Source organism: Anser anser (assembly GCF_964211835.1).
Source record: "Anser anser genome assembly, chromosome: 2".
NCBI lineage: Eukaryota > Metazoa > Chordata > Aves > Anseriformes > Anatidae > Anser > Anser anser.
Window position 1 is genome coordinate 143,788,353 of NC_139721.1, and position 14,994 is coordinate 143,803,346.

General features: G+C 40.6%; 1 long non-coding RNA gene across 1 annotated transcript; it reads left to right on the forward strand.

Annotated features, from left to right (window-relative positions):
- The first annotated feature begins 1,123 nt into the window (after positions 1 to 1,123).
- LOC310894715 lies at positions 1,124 to 4,011 on the forward strand. Its single transcript, XR_014580111.1, has 3 exons — positions 1,124 to 1,249; positions 2,702 to 2,896; positions 2,996 to 4,011. It is a non-coding gene; the product is annotated as an uncharacterized lncRNA (long non-coding RNA).
- The last annotated feature ends 10,983 nt before the right edge of the window (positions 4,012 to 14,994 follow it).

The window sequence follows — 14,994 nt, forward strand, 5'->3', positions numbered from 1 at the left end:
AAAGAACAGAAGGCCCACAGAGTATCCCTGGGCCAACTGCCATAGAAACTAATTTCAGCTAGGGCAGACTCATAAATTGTTCCATTACTCTATAAATTGGTCTGGGTACATGTCACTTCAAGCCAAGCTGGGTTACTTTAAATCCAGCCCATAGTTCTAAAATATTGCTGTTTTTTAAAAGAATTCATCTTAAAGACATGATGAAAATAAATACCTGAAATAAATTAACCTTCTACAAGAGCATAAAACCCACAAGGATGTCAAGTTATTTACCAATTTATTGGAAATACAGAAAGAACAGTCCAAATATTTTGAAGACAAAGCATTTCCTTCATTTGTAAAACTGAAAAACAGAAATAGAAAACCAGTAAGTATAAACTTCTTTTAAATGCAGGCTCCTTAATTGCTCTGCTTTCAGAAGAACAAATGCAATTTGTGTGTGGAAATGATTACTGGCTATATATGTTTACAGGCAGAAAGCATCGCCTGCCAGTCGTCAGATGTGCCATCAAGAGCCGCCGGGTTCACAGAATTTCACATCATTGCAGAGGATTTCAAACAAACTCTGGAACATAATTTAAAATGCAAAACGAGAATTATTAAAATTAATTTACAGAGATCAATGCAGCAATTCCTTAAGCACAAAGGAGTCTTACATTTCATTTTAAGCATTACCAATTTCCTTTTGTTCCCCAACACAAAGCATAGCACATAACCAAGGACCTATGAAGGGGGCTATCAGCCTCAATTAGAAGTCAGGCATCTATCCCAAGTGATGCTTTACTTTCTTTTTACTTATGGTGAAAAAAATAGACAACCTACTTCAGCCTAGGCTTAGGAAATTATTACAGCCAGGGGTAGCTCCTTTGGCCACCTCCCTAAGTGCAATGGAAGCCAGGACAGCTTCTTCTCACCTTGTTCAACTCTCCATAAACAAACCAACTGAAAGCCTTACTATGATCGGTGTCTCACAGTAGCCATGTCCATTTTAGTTCAAACAAAGTAAAATTCCCCCTAGCCAGAGAAACACTAGAAGCCCAGCTATCCCACTCCCTCAGGGGCCCTCTGCTTCCCTTTTATGACTTCCCCCACTTAGGCAGCACAGCTGTCAGTTCCACCTCCCAGCAGTTTAACAAGCCACAACTGCCAGGTTTTGCAGCTTATATAGTCTTTAAGGGCTAACCTCTTCCTTCTTCTGAAGCAAAGGGTTTTAACCCTTTCTAGGTTCACAGTGACTACAGTTCAGCTGGTGAGTTGTTTACATGCAGCTTCCTGGGATTTTCTGGTGTCTCTTTACTGATCCAAGCTCCTTTTTTATCAGGTGTAGTCAGCTACGGAGTTGCAGACTTGCTCCTGGGTACTGTTGCTCCAGCTTGGGGGTAGAGAATCTAAACCTTAAACAACATATAAACCTTTGGGTCGTTTTGTTTTGTTTCAGCAAAATGATCTAAATTGATAGATTTCACTACTAAAATTGTGGTATCTAATGAACGGTATCAAAAACATGTAAGTTCAATAAGAACATTCTGTATATGCTTCTTGTTTGTTCTTCAACCTGCAAGGTATCTGATCAACATCAGATGATAAATGTCACTTTGAATAATCCATTAATCATGTTTGTGTCTGTCTAAAACCTGATTTCTTTCAAAATATACTCTTTTTCTGATTGAAAAGATTTTGAGCTTCCTCTATCTGTTTTTAAAGGTAATTAAACAAAATTACACACTTTAAAAATAGTCTAAGAAATAAAATGTAGCATTTACTTCCTATAATTGCACATACTGTAATAGAAACTGCTTGGTGCAGAGCTCATCTTACTTGGTAAAGCCAGTAAGTTCCATTTTCATCTAGCTCTATTTTTCATAATTGTTTCTGAAGAATTTTCCTTCCTGCTACAGCACGCGAGCAACCTTTTCGATTTCTAGCCCAGAAATACAGCTTCCTTAGCGTGTACCATTTCAGAGTTTCTCGCTTGCTGTGGTTAATCACAGGAACTACTGTAGCTGATGAACTGTTAAAGAGCTGCAGTAGTTCCTGCATGCTCTAATTTAGATGGTTGCCACTGTTACTAAGGATTTTGTTTTAAGAGAAGGTTGTTTGTGCTCTTTCAAAGTTCCTAAACAACTCTCTAGCGTTTTTCTTCTGGAGACATTGAAAAGCTCCACTAATGCCAATAGTGGAGAAATAGCCCTTAAAAAAGTCCTTGTGAAACTCATGGAAAAGTAGAGTACGTAGCTTTCAAAGCTCAAATTCCAAAAAAAAAAAAAAAACACCTTTAATACTGGATGCCTCTCTTTTGGACAGAAAACACCAGATACCAAGAACCTGAGCACTGACAACACCAACTGAATCCTGAAGCTGCAGTGGTACAGCACTTGTGAGAAGCAGGTCTCTCATGCGTGGTATCTAAATAAAGTAATGTTTTTAAAAAATCTGGCCTTACCTGCATTTAAAGAATTTACAATGGCTTTTACAAGCATTTCACCACACATCGGCTTGCTCCAGACCATGTCCGTTCATGTTCTGAATTCTCCAAGGAAGGAAATCCTGTGACTTTTCCAGCATTTTGCCACCTCCACATTTTTTTCTATATGTCCACTGGGAATTCTCCATGCTCCAGCTTGTGTCTGTTGATTCTTGCCTTATCACTGGACACCTTCGAGAAGAGCCTGATTCTGTCTTTTTTGTGCTCTTCTGTTAGTTATCTGGAGGCAGCAGTAAGCCCGCCTCGTTGCCTTCACTTCTTACTGCGGAACAAAACCAGGTCTCCCAGGCTGTTCTCATGTAGGATGTGGTCCAGCCCCAAAGCTATCCTGGTGGTCCTCCACAGGGCTTGCTCCAGTATGGCAATGCCTTTCTTGGCCTGGGTACCCCAAAACTGGACTCAGCACTCCAGGTACAGGCTTAGAAGTGAATAGAGGCGGATAAACACTTTTCTCAACCAGCCAGCTATACTCTTGCTAATACAGCTCATTTATTCTGTCTCAAATGCAAGATCCTAGATCCCACTTGCCTTTGCTGGACTTCAGGAGGTTTCTGTCAGACCACAACCCCAGTCTGTCCAGGTGCCTGTGCACAGCAGCCCTGTTCTCCTAGCGTAACAGCTGCTCCCTCCAATGGCATATTGTCTACAAACTTGCTGAGAGTACGCTCCATCCCATCATCCAGGTCATGAATAAAGATATTAAACGGTATTATCTCCGCTATGAATCCTTGAGGGATGCCACTTGTACAACCGGTCGCCAGTTCTGCTTCATATTGTTGATTACCACCCTTCGAGCCCAGTGGCTCAGCTGATTTTCTGCCCATGTTATCATCCACTTACACAGTCCATACCTCACTAATTTGGCTCTAAGGAGATAATGGGAGACTGTATCAAAGGCCTTGCTGGAATCAAAGCATACGACAGTCAGTGCTCCTCCCTCCATGACAGAGCAAGTCATCTCATCACAGAAGGCAATCAGGTTGCTCAGGCATAATTTGCCCTTGATAATTCTCTGCTGGCTATTCCCAATCACCTTCTTATCCTTCTTGTGCTTGGAAATGGCTTAGAGGAGAATTCAGTCCATAACCCTTCCAGGGAGTGCGGTTAAGCTGTCTGGCCTGTATTTCCCCAGATTCTCCTTTTTGTCCGTCTTCAAGATGGACATGAGTTTACATCGTTTCTTCTTTATGGCTCAGTTGTAATATATTATTATTTCAATCAATATGTAATTGACAGTGAGACCCAAATATGCTATTAGAAGGTTATAGTCTATCACATCTATCCTTTTAAGGATATTTTATATTTCTAATGTAAATAACTTGCAATATTTAGGTTTTCAGTAAATTATATGTTTCTGCTAAAGAAGTTTTTATCCTAGACAAAACCAATCTCACCTCGAGTTCTTTTGATTTACATAACAAATACATGTTTTCCAAGAAATATTCTATAAAAAAATGGAAATGGGAAAAATTCACTTCCTTAAACCTATTTTAAATACTGAAAAACTTTCTTGATGTCAACAGATACGTAAAGTTTTTATTTTGTATAAAATAAATGCAAATAATCAGCATGACAAACAGCAGAATAAGAAAGGAGAAAATGATAGGAAGAAAAATGTGCACGTCTTAATTACTTTGTAATTACTGTGTGAAACTTCAAGGAGCTGAAGAGAAAACGAAACTCAGCTCCCACGAGAGCAGAAGTGAAAATGCCGTAGAAGCTGGTTAGACACAAGACCAAAAGAGATTCTAGTGAAATCTCCAAGCAACAGCATAAAGTGTTGTAGAGATGGATAACGAGATAGGCTTTGAGTGTGTGGTAACGTGTTCTAAACCCCTGACAGGCCCCATCTCTGACAGGCTGACGTGGCCGCAAGCCCCTAGAGCACCACCATTTCACGGGAGGCAGCGCTCGTGGTGGGGCTTGGTGTACTAAGGCTCTTTCCTCTCGGGCATGTCTGTTTCAAAATACACGCGCTTGAGGCCTGATCTACACAGTTTTTCGTTCATGTAAGTAAATGAGGGCGGTAATTTTAAACAGAAATAGTTATACAAGTGCGGAGGTGCTTACAGTAAATGGCCGTACCAGCCCGGGTGGGTTATTTCCTGTTCGTAGGAGAAGCCACGCCACGAGAGCACGCACAACGACATCCTCCAGCCATAAGAGATAGCAGTGCTTTGCCTACTCTGGTGTTGAAAAGTAGGCTAAGCAAAGCAACCGTAGCTATTCCAGGTGTGAGGAGGGGCCTCTTCGCCCAAACCTTCCTCCTTGGCCCGCATGGGGGTGGCGTTTCCTGGTGATCCTGGGGGTGACAGGGTGCTGCTGCCTCTGCACAGGTGGTCTGGTGCCAGGGACCAGAGTCCTGGTACAAAATGAGTTGCCAGGGATCATCAGTGTTGTTAAAACAATCTGACCTGTGGGCAGACAAAGCTTTGATCATTATATACTGCCGCTGAAAACGTTATGGCAGCCTTCAGCAACACATCTCCCAGGCTTGTTGTCAGAGCCAGCAGGCTCGAGGCTCTCTCACTTTCACTAGGGAAGCGTGAGCATTTCTAGGAATTCAACTTTGGAGAAATCCAATGGTCCCACAGTGAAAAAAGAGCCATTCTAGGTGTTAAATGAACTAATAGGTTATTGGTGTATTCTACTTTTTTTTTATCTACTTTTTGTTTGAAAACAAGTAAGAAATGTTCAAAAAATTCAGTTCATATTTATTTTGAACAAGAACAAAATCCAGCAGGGAATGATTGGCACAACACGGATGAAGGCAGGGTATAGAGTTATCCATGTGAGTTACTATAGGCAGGAAGATGACTTACTGTATGCCCTTTCCAAGCACAAAACACCTTAGCCCCAGCTAGTTCCAGCTAACAGGCACAGTTCTTTTAAAATCAAAAAATGTATACAAGTTAACATCAGGAGAACATCTTGTCTGTGATTATATATAAAGTAAGCTTGGAGATTAATTCATTAATGAGAAAAAAAAAGGACAAAAATAATAGATAAACGATTGATATACGCCCGAAGCTCCCTACAGTGTACAGTTTCACATGTGTGAGGTGTGCAGAATAAGTGTGGCGGAAAATTGAAGCACAAGAAGAAATACTGCAAAACCATAGCTTTTTGACGCTGTCACCGTTTCTACATTTGCAAATGAAGTTGCTACCATGTTTGCTCTGCCAGGCAGGCAGAAAGGGCTGCTTAGCAGCTTGCAGACTGCAGAGTAAGCGCAGCGGAGCAAGAGCTTTCGTGTTGATGTAAACGGCAATTCTTTGATGGTAGGTACAGCACGGTCCCACAGAAATTAAGAGTTTCCATTCTATGTGGAAGAATAAAGCAAGAAAGCCAAGAAGTTTTGCTCTTCTTTGAAGCAAAGATGAATAAAGACTCTTTGTGAATGAAATATTCATGTGTTCCAGTGTGCTTTTTAGTTCCTTGAACATCTATATTCCGCGTTGAGTTTGAGCTTAAGAATGTCTTAAACTTCTACTGCACAGTGGGAAAGGGCTTCAAGACCTAGAGGCTGTGCTGGATAGAGTCAAAGTGTTGGTGGCTCTGAACCAACACCAGGCTGACTGTTACAGGCCCCGCTTTTCAGTTCAGAACCAGTATTTACTCACAGAAAAGCGGCAACACAAAAATAAAACCCAGACACACTTAAAGATGTATGAGGGGGAAGGAAACCATCTCCATGCTGCTCCCAGCTTGCAGACCACAGGGTTTCTGTTCGGGTTCCTGCGGGGAGCGTGGGTGAGGAAAGAAAACCTGTGGCACATCGCGGGGCTCCTCTGTTTCCAAAGCAGAGAAAACTGCAGTAAACACAACCGCATAATCTGGTATTTGTGTGCGCTTTTCCCTATTATTTTGGGTGCTGATTATTGCAAAGCAGAGAGTTTAGCCATTCTTACATGTGGCAAACAGGTCGGTTCTTTCGTCTAACTGACAGACAGAACCGACTTTTTAGCATCGCTATCTGGCTACCAAAAAATAGCATGAAGACAGCATTAAATATATGTGTGTACATATATACATATATATATATATGAAAATATTATTCCTTGTCCCTTACTGGTTGTGCAAATATGCAGACCTGCATACACAGATGCACCAGCCAGAAAGAAGAGGGACTGGCACAGAAAAGAGCTGACAAAAATGGAAATGGAGAAGAGAGTCTGAGAAACAAGTAAATAATCGAATGAAAAGGAAGGGAGGAAGCAGCAGGGGTTTTCTTTCCTCTTCTGCATAGTCTTTGTGACAAGAAAATTACTTGTGGGTTCAGACATCAGATAGATGTTTAAAAAGGAATGGCAGAGAAAGCTTGAATGAGACTGATCTTTTGAAACAAACATTTCCTTATAAATGAAATCAAATAGCTTCTGCTGGGACAGCAGGTCTCAGGAAGACTGCCATCAAAGTGACCTGCTCTGTCAGATACTGTCATGTTTCCCCTTTCACTCAGAGCAAAGAAACAATTTGTATGACTTATCACTTCATTATTTTATTCGTTTGCTTCTTCATCCATTGCTGGGATGTTTTCTGTCAGTTACCAGGCTTCTCTCAGCTCTGTCTTTAGTCATGTTCCTTGGCAGAAAACACTATTAGCCTGAAACAAATCTCTCAAGGAGAAAGATGTAATTCTCTAGGCATTCCAGTAAGTCTGAAATATTGTTGCTTCTAACAGCCTCTAAGGAAAGTAGGAAAAAAAGCCAAATCTAAGTAACTTTTGCACGAGGAACCATTTAAAAATGTGTAATTTTTTCTTGATATATTAATCTGTATATTAATAATTAATTATATTAATCATTTTTTGTATATTAATCAATAATATTTGAGTACCAGAGTGCACTGGATATGGTAAAGTAATGGACTGTGTTGTGGTTAGCCCTAACAAACTGGACAGGGAAATGCAGTCCCCGCCCCCTCCCATGCATGGAAAGCTACACTGATCATCTCTTCACCATATTTTAGGAGTATCGCAGGCATCATCCCCAAGGCACCATCCCTGCTGCCTGGCTTTAGACTGTCCCAGCTGGTACACAAGAAAATTATATTCCATTAAGTTCTTAATGTTCTTCCAACTAGCATACCACTTGTTAATTAACAATAGCAGTCATACTTCAATAATAATTACTAATATAGTAATATTGAAAATAACAATAAAAATCCTTACAAATGCAGTTAGCAGTTTATAGGAAAAAGGAAGCAATTTTGCTGTACTGCAACTCAGAGATTATTGTTATATATAACTGTTTTAAGAACCATGCCTTAACAATTTGAGGCAACAGACTAGCAAAGTGGATAGATGAATTAATATAAGATGAATATAGGATGTAGGTGAAAATTTGCAGCCATCTATTATATTCTAACACATGAAGATAAGTGGTTTAAGGTTGGTGGCTGAACCTACTAATAGCTCCAGTTTTACTGGGCCTGGAGTGCTCCAGAACTGATTTCCACAGGCGCACAGTGACTACATTTTGGGTTTTAAAATCTCACCCTGAAAATTGTCCACAAATATGCAGTCCTTTTTTTCTATGACTTCCAGATGAAATTTGTCAAATTTACAAATAATGATCAATCTCAGGATTTAGCCTTGAATCTGAGGGTTTTTCTTTCTTTATTTTTATTTTTCACCTATCATCTTTGGTGCTAAAAGTTCAGCAGCATAAATGATAGGCTCATTGATTTCACTTGGACACCTGACTGGGTTGGACTTCAGCAAAGAGTTGTGGCCACACACGGAGTCCTTCAGAAAGATCAGCTCTGCAGCACAGGTAGTAGTGAAGCACTGCAACCATATTTTAAGCACTTGAGTAAAGAGTCACTGTGCCAAGCATACACACAAAGCCAGGAGTTAAGGAGTAGGAAAGGATATATTTATCACCAGATTAGAAGTACACTTGGAAAACATTCAGATAAAAAGAACTACCTGCAAAGTAGCTGTCCTACAGTAAAACTGCTTCCAGCTGGTGTCTAGAGAGAAGAAAGTGTGAACAACTACTTATAACTGAGGGCTGCTTCTTTGGATTTCCATTCAGGAGCACAACTTATTGAAGAGAATTTCACTTAAAGAAGCATGAGACTGCTTGGGTGAGTTGGGATCTGCCTATACAGGCCTTGCTAAAAACATTTTTGGCTTGGAAATGAAGATGAATTGTATAAAGGAAAGGCCCAGAAGGAAGGGAGTCCAGGAACCAGTATGGAGCCAGGCAGAGCTGGACCTCGGGGCTCAGCAGATCTGTGCACCTCAGATAAGCTAAGCCTAAAAACTACTGTTTGGGGCATTCTTAGCTCCTTGGTAGGACAAAATTTCCAACATCTTTGGCCTTTTCCAAATTGGACATTTTTTCTCCAGGACCGTGCAATGCTGAGAGAAATCTGAAGTTTTAGCTAAGAGGACACATATTTCCTTTTCTAGGCAGAAAGTGTTATTTCAGGAGAAGTTTTATGAAGTATCCCAAAGGAAGTTCCTGGTATTATCTGACACTTATATATCATACGAGCTTTTTAAAGCACAGAACAAATTACAGTTGACTTGTTAATTAACTGATTTTCAGCAGATGGGGAAACACAGACATTGAGAGGCTAGAATAAATTGGCCTTACGAGTTAATGGCAGTCAGGAACATGAATCAGTATCTCCTGGCAAACAGGGCACGAATCTTTGCCAACTGTGCCACTGTGACAATATGGGCTTATCTGGTATCATGTGCTCTCTCTCCCCACGTTTGCCTCCTGCCAGAGGCACTGTGTAAGGCCTGCCAGGAGATCCCTCATGTTGGCGTGATGTAACATGGTCTAGCCATAGTCACTGTCCTGCCCCAGCCCTCTTTCCGCAGTGAAGGACTCTATTTTTCATGCACAGAAAAGCTATAACTGTTGGCTTTTCATGGCTTAAGTTCAAGCATCTTTCTTCATGTCATTGTCAAGTCTTGCAGACTCGGTCCACAGCAATTAGGCTTACAATTAGCCGTTAGGCATTTTAATCCTCAACCCTTTTAGTCACTTTCTAAAAAGTCATCCAATTTACGAGATGATCTATGTGATTCAAATTACTTATTTTTTGAGGTCTCTGAATTTCAGTCAGGCATTCCAGGTATGATGGACAACAGAAGTTCAATACAAACTTCTGCAGTAGTTTAGAATCTATGACCTGGTCTGCCGTACTTTTGTTAAAAACTGTCAACTCTTCCACTTTCAGTCAGGAATCAGAGAATTAATTTTGCACATCTCTGTGAATGATGCACAGCCTTTAAGAAGAGTTTACGAAACCCTCTCTGGGGCACTCCCCTACTCTGTAGAGAGGCTCGCTTCATCGATGTCTGTGGGTGACAGCTCTGCGACTTATCCCACCTCCTAGGAGGGCTGCTGTTCTGCCAGGTCGGCCCCTTGGGCTTCATTTCTGCCCTGCCAACAGCAGGGATTAATTGCACCTACAGGGACAGTTGCTGGTGGTAGAGAAGGACTTGATTTAGGGTGCCTGAGCATCTATGTCTGGGTTATAATCTAGATCCTCAGAAACATTTACTGAACTGAAACTGGAGTACTGGGAAGCATTTCTCTTAAGACCAGTTGGCCATACTCATCCTTTTCTGGGAAGCAACTTACCATACGTATGTTGCTTCACATGAGTTTGGTTTACCACTAGAAAGCTTAAAATGAAAATAACAATTTTATTCTTGATATAATTACAAAAGAAAAGCCATTTGCAAGTATAAAATATACCACTACCGATCCTTTGTCTCAGCTTTTGCTTATGCTGTGGTTTCATCACACTTCACTTGCTTTTCACCTTTCAGCCCTCCCTGCCTGTTCCTCTTTCCCTCCCTTGTGCTGCCACTGGTGCATGTCTCAACCCAGGGTGATCCAGTTCAAGAAAATAACATTTTTTTTGCTTGTTTAAGCCCACAAACTGATATGCTGTGGATCAGATGAGCACAAATGCCAGCAGAAGATAGGGGAGTGAAGGCAAGCCTGACGCAGAGCCAAATTAGGTTTAATCTATCTGGGAATCACAGCCTTAGGCATGCTTTGAAGTATCTTTTGGCCACAGTAACCAGGAGCCAACTCATCAGCACATGCCTCTGAAACGCTGTCCTTATGTGTGGGTGCCCTTGCAGGATACCTGTATTCCACTTGGAGGTTTTCTGGTTGCCCCGGACATATGGAGAGCTTCAAAGAACCTTCTTTTTCTCTAGGAATGCTATATTTCTCTGCCTCCTGGTATTTATCATTGTGCTGTGATAAAGACATGGATCTCTTTCTCAGCATCTGTAAGAATGAAATGGAATAACCTCAGTTCTGCTTGAGACTGCCCCTCCTGTGAAGTGCAGAGTTCTGGTTCTTCCCTTATTTTGTCTTAGTAATTGAAATTTGTGCTTATTTTATTCTAGTTTCACTAACTGAAAATTACACATCACAAAAGTGTTCTTACCTCGTGGAAATTTCAGCCACATTTTGGGATCACTGGTATCTTATAGATGCCATGTACACCATGAAAATACCCCCCTATTTTTAGTTTCAGTGGCCACTGAGCTGCTCTGCCTGTCTCACACATATTTGAAACAGTGCTGCTTTTTTTTTTTCTTTTTCACTTTCAGAGGGAGGCTTGAATGCATCCCTCCCCTGCAAAGAGCCAAACTTTGACTCCTCCCTCTCCAAAAGAGGAGTAATTTATTGCTATTAAAATCAAAATGCCTAGATAAGACACTACTGGTTATTGGTAAATGAAAGAGAAGATAGCCCCCAGTTCTTTGAACAGAGGAGCCTGCTGCAGTGTTGGCTACAAAGATGTCAAAATAAAAGATACCCAGAAAACCAAGAATTGTGCTGGTACATAGCTAATCGGAATTGCCCTTACCCACAACAGCACAAAGTAGCTTTTTATGTCTTGTTTTAAATGGAATAGAGAACCACAAATACCCCCTTCCCCACCACACACACAGTAATATTAATAGTGTTACCATTAAATGCTTTACCCTTTCTGAACATTTTGCAAAAACAAAGAAACAAACAAAAAAAGCCAACAGTGAACAATCCAGAACTAACTGCCCTGCCAGCAATGCGTATTGCTATTGAAATGGCAGTTTGCAGAGCAGATATTCAGACAAGCAACGGCACTGGGGAGTTACTCACACACTAACTGTGTTTTTGCCTTCGTATTATCCTCTACGCCAGTCTCCAGCACTTAAATCATACTTCATCCTTTTGCTCTATTCAAGTCTGACCCCAGTTTTTAAATGGAAAAATATATTAAGAGAGTCATAATCATAATGCTCCCTCTGGTTCCATTAGCTTCAGAAGAACTGCGTTTCGTACATTATATGTGACCAAATTAAAAAGCCCAACTTTATTCTGTGCAATTCCGGGCTTATAGAGGCTGGGTATAATTACTTCTGCTAGAGTATTGCATTATACTATAATTTGCACAATGGTCCAAAAGCCTTCCAATGTGCCAGCAGAGTCAAAATCTCCACCACTTTACAGTCAAGTGCAGTGCTGCTGCTTTGCTCGTTTCAGCATGGGTAGACAATTAGGTAATTAGGGTAGAATTAACCCCCTCATCCCCAAATTAGGGGTTGCACTGAACTATAAAAAGAAATGCTGAGTTTAGAATATAAACATATTGATCTCATTTCATCAAAAGTCACAACCATAATATTAAGGTACATATAAAATAATTATTTTTAAGTGTGCAACTTGAAAGGCTGAAGAGGTTCTACATAAAATCTTCATACTGAGATTCATAGAGCTGTTTCTTCTGCAACCTTTAACGCAGAAGGCATCCTTCCTATTCCTCTGCATATGTAAAATTATGCACCATTGAGTTGCGGCTGTCTCAATGAATGGAAACAATTTTTATTATGACCAAAAGCACCCTCATACAGAGCATTTCAGGAATGTCACCATTTCAGATTCAGCTTGACTGAACAGAGGCATTTATAAGGTGCCTTCAGTGACATTTCTGCAATTTGACTCACTAATGAACCTGAATAATCAGCTGATGATAGCTGAGATCGAACCCAAACACCTGAAGCACATCTTCAATTTACACTTATGTTAGGAATTGCTACGAAAGTTTGATTCTAAGTAGTTTTGTGGTCTGTTTAGATCTTGACTGAAAAATGGATATTACAAAAGCAAAAATGAGCAAGGAAAACTCATATAAAAGCACTGCAGAATTGGTGCACCTGGGCTCACCATTCACTTCTTACAGAATGGGGGTATCTTGTTCTTCACCCCACTAGCATTTCTGAATAGCTTACAGTAAAGTTCTCTGGTTTCTCTGCTTCCACACTAAATCGTCCTTTCTTCAGATTGGATGAATTCAGTGAATTGCCATTTTCGAGAGATTGGTTGAAATGGAAAAGATTTTGACAGATAACTATTATGAAATAGTATCAAAAAAAACCCCACAAAGTTTAACTTTTTTTTTTTTTTGAATTCTCAAACCAATTATCTAAGCTCTCATTTCAGGATTTTTTAATGCAATTTCAGTTTCCCAAGATATTCAGAAATTGATGCCAATTATTCCGCATTATTACGTTTTGTTGAATGTGGAAAGTAAATGCTCTGTGAGTTATATCTTCATATTTCATATCTTGAAATACATAATTTCATTGATATTTCCTATTAGCGTTACAATTTCAAATAGAACTTACTCTGCTAGTATCATTTTAAGCATGTCCTGACATGGAAAATTAAAACACATCACTTTAATGAGTTGCTGTCACTCATTCTTTCTCTTGTTATAACATGGCTAACATCAGCAGTACAGCTTGTTACATCTGTACATCTGTACTCTTAAGAATGTTTATTCAGAGATATCCCCACACATACCCCTTTGGAAGTGTTGAAAGCTAAACGTATCACTTACTGTTACGATCTTTAAAGAAATGCAATCACTTTTGACAGTTCAAAGAAACTGGATATCTCTTCAGTACTTGCCTCGAGGTTTCCTTTTGGTTTCTCTTTTTTTTTTTTTTTTTTTTTTTTAAATTTGGAAGATTTTAGTTCCCTAAAAACTTTTGTGCTTAGAAGCAAATAGTTTCTAAAATCTGTAGAATTGCAAGGAACGGGGAGATCTTCATCTCAGAAAAGTTCTTTTCAACTCATAAGGGTTGTCTTTTTCACCTGAACTAGTCATCTGGACTCCCTTCTAAGCATCGAACAGCCAGTCGCCACATCCTGGATCAGGACGGGCGAACCATGACCTGAAGGTGTCCGCTTCCTCTCAGCTGAAGATAAAAGGAGCCTGGGATGAGTCGGTCTGCCAGACAGCTCCTGCTGTGGCCATTCAAGGCTGGGGGAGATGAACCCCACACGAAGTCCCTACCTGAACATGAGTTGTGATAAAGCCACTGAAAACTGTCAGCTGGTGATATGAGGAAAGATCGGCCTGCTTAAAAAATACACGGGGAAGTATTTGGTTCTGATGAGGTGGCCCAGAAACAGCAATGCTATCAGGCATCTGGCATTTGGTTCCTATTCCAGGGAACGGTAAGGACAGGTCAACACTACAACCAAGAGAAATTAATTTCCTTACAGGAACTGTACTGGCTGTCTTCTTAATTGCTTCTGTTTCAAATGCTTTCATTTTATGACTTTGAAAATACACACTTCATTTTTATACTTCAGTGGATGATCGTGCACCTCTCTAGACTGGTAACTAAAGTGCTATCTAGAGTGTTTGCTCAGGAGGAAAGAAACCCCAAGGCATTTTGGTAAACTGAAAGCTTAATTGGTATTTTGGTCCATACTGTCATTCTATAGAATAGTCTTTATTGGCACAGAATTCAGGGGAGCACCCCCAGCCCAATTTGGATGGCTATACTGGAATAAAGATGCTTTTATGTAGCCACCTTTGTTCTTCTTGTACCTTAGTTTGTCCCAAAGAAACTGCCTTATCCTACCAGAAATACCCAGACAGAAATAAGTCCTTGAGATTGAAAATCTTTTATTCGTTTCTGGTCTCTGAAAAGGAAGTGTCACTTAACTGAAACAGATTCTTCTCCCTATTGCTCTCAGGCCTGAACCCTTTCCTACAGTCCCTTCTGCCTGTTCTTACCCCAGCCCTCCTCTCCACTTCTGGCCCATCACCATCTCATACACCTCTACAAGTCACTGCTCTGCAGGCTTCAGAAGGTCTTTCTCCATTAAATTTTTGTGACACTGTGCCTTTCATTATCTGCGGGACAAGTGCCTGGTATGCACGAGGCAAACTTGTGGGTTTGCTTCCCAATAAAATACTCCTAGCACTCTGTGCTTTGCAGCCTAGAAATCCAGCTGTCTTCTTATTTATTAGGTGTCAGTGGGTTTCACATAGGACAGGATCAGCTTCAGGGTCAGCCTCACCTCCATCCAAAGTGCGCATCAGCCGTGACAAGGAAAGTTCAGCTTTATCCCTGCATCCTCAGGTTGGAAAGAAGTTGCTCACTTATTTTGTGGAGATAGCTCTTGTGAAGTCTTGGCAATCCTAGGAACTGTCAGAGACTCAAGCACGCAAGG